This window comes from Nannospalax galili, unplaced genomic scaffold (assembly GCF_000622305.1).
Source record: "Nannospalax galili isolate Female #2095 unplaced genomic scaffold, S.galili_v1.0 scaffold28, whole genome shotgun sequence".
Classification (NCBI taxonomy): Eukaryota; Metazoa; Chordata; class Mammalia; order Rodentia; family Spalacidae; genus Nannospalax; species Nannospalax galili.
In genome coordinates, this window is record NW_008359594.1 from 3,123,490 (window position 1) to 3,127,641 (window position 4,152).

General features: G+C 50.5%; 1 pseudogene; it reads right to left on the bottom strand.

Annotated features, from left to right (window-relative positions):
* Positions 1–295: 295 nt before the first annotated feature.
* Positions 296–2,337, bottom strand: LOC103726042 (annotated as a pseudogene).
* Positions 2,338–4,152: the final 1,815 nt, after the last annotated feature.

Consider the following 4,152-nt stretch of genomic DNA (forward strand, 5'->3'; position numbering starts at 1 on the left):
TGTTGCTGAGGAGAAGCCCGTTGGGAGCCTATGGGTGTACTGGGCTGTGGATCCCATCAGATGGTGGACATTTTGTCAGTCTCATCTGTGGTAAGAAAGGGAGGAAGGGAGGAGGATCAGGAACTGGTGGGAGGCCTGAGGAAAGGCACTCATGTAGACTGTCATCCCAGATGGGCCCTCCCTGAAGTCTGGTCTCCCCTTAGAACCCTCAGAATGGCTCCAAGTCTCTCTGTTGAGAGATGAAGATGCTGGGTAGGTGGGAGCTGGGTCAGGGAAACAGAAAATGCTCACCACCCTAGGCGTGTTCTGTCATGCTCAGACACAGAGACTCCAGGGTGGGATTGATCTTCAGGTCAGGCCCAGGAACAGGTCAGTCTGGAAGAAACATGAGAATGGATGATGAGTGGATGGGGAGCGAGTGGGTGCGCTGCACAGAGCTGCGAGTCTGGCTGAGCATGCTGTTGCTGCCCTCCAGGGCTGGCAAACCATAGGTTCTGTCGGCCCTGGCCCCCAAGGCTGGGGCTGGTGAGGGTATGTCGAGGGAAAACTCCCCCAAGGCCTAAAGGGCTCAGGAGGCCCATCCTGCCAGGTGGGAGAGCCCGAGGAGGCACTGGGAACTGCCACTGGGTTCGCGGGGCCACCCCCATCCCCACAGAACCAGCTATGGGGAGCGAATTGGAGCCAAATGCCCAGCCCTTCTGTTGCTGGTAGTTCTGCATGTCCAGTACAGCCTTGCAGGGAAATGTCAGGACAAGCTTCAGCGCTTGCTGCTTCCAGGACAGCAGCCGCTTCTTCTGCATCTCTGTGAAAGCCTCCTGAGTCAGGCACTTTTCGATGAGCTGGAGGTAACTGGTGATATTCTCCTCATCTGGTCGGGAAACCAGGAGCTGGGTGCACACTTTGCCCATCACTCGTGTAAACTGGCTGGGGATGTCTCCGTCAGCGACAGGAGCTGGGGCTGGCTCGCTGCTATCAGAGGGAGCTGGAGCTGGTCGAGGGGGATAGTTCCCTGCGGCCGGAGGGTCCTTGGCCTCAGTGCCCTTGTCTGTTCCAGGGTGGGTGAGGGGTGGCTCTGCAGCTGGCAGCAGTGGCTCCCCCTGACCCCATTGACCCATCCTTGGCAGTAGGGGTGGCGGCAGCAGCCTCCACAGTGGCCTGAAGGATTCTGTAGGCCTTGATGGGGGTGACGATGATCTGCCGCAGCTCTTGCGGAGCATTCCGCAGATTCCCGCCTTCCAACACACCCTTCTCGAGGGACTTGAGGACACTCTGACTTTCATGCAGCTTCTGGATGCTCAGGGATATCTTGTGGAGGGCCTTTGGTGACATTCTGTAACTCCAGGTGCTGCTCAGTCAGGGTCATCATTTCCTCATAGCTCATCTGTGAGAACAGAGCAGCATACTTGTGCAAGCCGAGGCTCTTGAGCCACGAGGGCATGTCTTTGCTTTCATCCCCCTGCCATCCTCCTGGAAAGTGTTGCGGCTGCTCACTGCCAGAGGAGGACACACTGTTCCAGCTGCAACGCTTTCCAGGAGGATGGCAGAGGTGAAAGCAGCCCGGGTCCCAAGCTCCTCTGGACTCGGTCACTCACCAGGGGCCCGGGGGCTTGTAGGGCTGAGAGACATGGAGAGCTTCAGTGGGCTAGGGCAGGGGAGACCTGTGTTTGCGTTACTCCCAATACTGTTGATGGCTGGCGGCACTGAGCTGGATGGGTGGAAGGACACATGTCCTTTTTCCCGGGGCGGGGGGAGGGGGGGGCGGGTATCCTGCCAGTCTGGCCCTGCCTCTCCAGGCCCCAGCTCTTCAGGTCCTCCCCACTCATCTGAGGTCTTGTGTGAGTGGTAGGAGGTCTCAGGCCGGCTGAGGAAACCGCTAGCCTGATATTCTTCCAAGTGGCTCAGCCAGAGGGCAAGCGCGTTTTGGTCCTCCAGTGTGGTGACAGGATGGGTGAGGGCATAGGAGAGGAGCTGGTGGCTCTCCTCGATGAAGGCATTACTCTCAATAGAGTAGGCCAGCACCTGCAGCAGTCTCATGTACTACAACTTGGCCTCCGTGTTGCCTGGCTGAAGCAGGGGCAGGTGGGATAGCAGGAGGGACACCACCTTCTCTTTGGACTCCTGCTGCCACTGGCTGACAATGGCAGCGCTGCTGGCCTCTGACTCCAGCAGCTGGATGTTACTGCATTCTGCCAACCAGTGCTCCAGGCAGAGGTGCAGAAAGCTGGCTTGGGTACAGGTGACCAGCTTCAGAAGTGACAGCAGGGCCATTGTCTGCTCACATTCATTCTAGCCCTTGAACCAGCCAGTGAGGATGCCCACTTCGTCTCGGAACATCATAGTGCCAGGCCTGGGGCCAGGGTGGGGTGACATGGTCTCGGCTCTGGGCTCCTGTTACCTCTCCTCTGAGGGCCAGGGCTTGCAGCCGTCCCCTAACGTGGTGGCAATGGGTGGTAGGGGGAGGACGGAGCCTGCCGTCATCAGGGGAGGTCTTGGTCCAGCCACACTTCTCCAGGTTGCACTTCGGCCTCCACAGCCGCCGAGGAGGCCTCCTCAGGCCTCCGCCAGTGCCACCTCTCTGGCCCGAAAACTCCCCTCCCTCCTCTCACATCTACCACCACCACCGCCTCTGCCCTTAAATTGCTTCTAGAAGACAATGTTTGGTATTGGAGTCTCAACATTGCACCTGCCCATTTGTTAGTTCCTTAACTGACATTCTCTCTTCCTCTGCCTCTCAAGCAGAAGGCCTAACCTGACTGCTCCAAGAGACTCTCATTGGAACTACCAAGAATAACACTATCTACCATTAAGGTCTCCCTCTCTCATGAAGCTGGATGAGGCACTTGGACAGCAGATTTCAACAATATGATGTATTTCTCTTTTTTCATTTCTTTTTTTCTTTCTTTCTTGTTTTTTTTTTTTTTTTTTTTTTGAAACAGGTTCTCCCTGTCAACTCCAGCTGTCCTGGAACTCATTATGTAGATGGTCTTGAACTCACAGAGATCCACCTGCCTCTGCCTCCAAGTGCTGGGACCACAGGCATGTGCCACCACGCCCTGCTTTTCTTTCTTATTTTTATTTATTTAGTTTAATTAATTAATTTATTTATTTGGTCTTTTTTTTGAGACAGGGTCTCCCTGTAGCCCCAGCTGGCCTGGAACTCGCTATGTAGCCCAGGCTGGTCTTGAACTCACAGAGATCTGCCTGCCTCTGCCTCCTGATTAAAGGCGTGTGCCACCATGCCCGGCTGAAAGTAAGTTAGTGGAGAGAGATTCCCACATTGGCACTATAGCAGGCGAAGTCACGCTGTCACACAAGAACAATTTCAGCTTTCTTTTGAATCATGACATTGAGATGCAAAATAATACTTTAAATACATTACTATGTTCTGTTGTAGTTCTACAATGAGCTAGGTAAATTCACATTTCACATGTTACTGTAAGACATCTTCATTCTTTTTATACAGAAGATGAAGTATAATCTACAACTACCATTAATAACTTAAACTACTGAATTTCCACAGTACGTCTATTGGTTCCACAGGCTTTTCAGCTGTTTTTAGAGCCACTATTCGAGTCTTTCCACTCTTGGGAGACTTGGTGTTCATAAAACAGTCTTTTTTTATGTTTTGAAATAATGTTTTTATATTTTTTTCTTTTCTTTTTTAAAAACATTATTTAATAACCACATGATTAGAAGAAGCATTTCATTATAGCATTAACATATTCAATAACAATTTCCAGAGCAAAGATGCACCTCTTTCAAAACTGGCTGTAATTTTTAGGTTCACAGTTGTGAGTAAATGTAGTTATACATTGTTGAACTCAGTATAAATCCTATAAGACATAAAGTTGAATGAGGTTTTAACCTTTAAAGATCTCCATTTCATTTTAAAATATACTGTTTCATACAGAAAAACTCATTTTAATGCAACTAACACTTAACTTAGATGTTTATACATGTGTCTCTAATCTCCATGTATCTGATTATTACTAGTCAAAGTAAGTTACTTTGAGATCCTTGGCACCTGAGCATGGATATAAAATCATCAGGCAGATTTTAAGGGTAATGTGTTTCACCTCTACTAATTAATATGAAGCAAATTTTTATGCTTCTTCCTCAAATATAACTCATTTTTTAAATTTGTTGATTTTT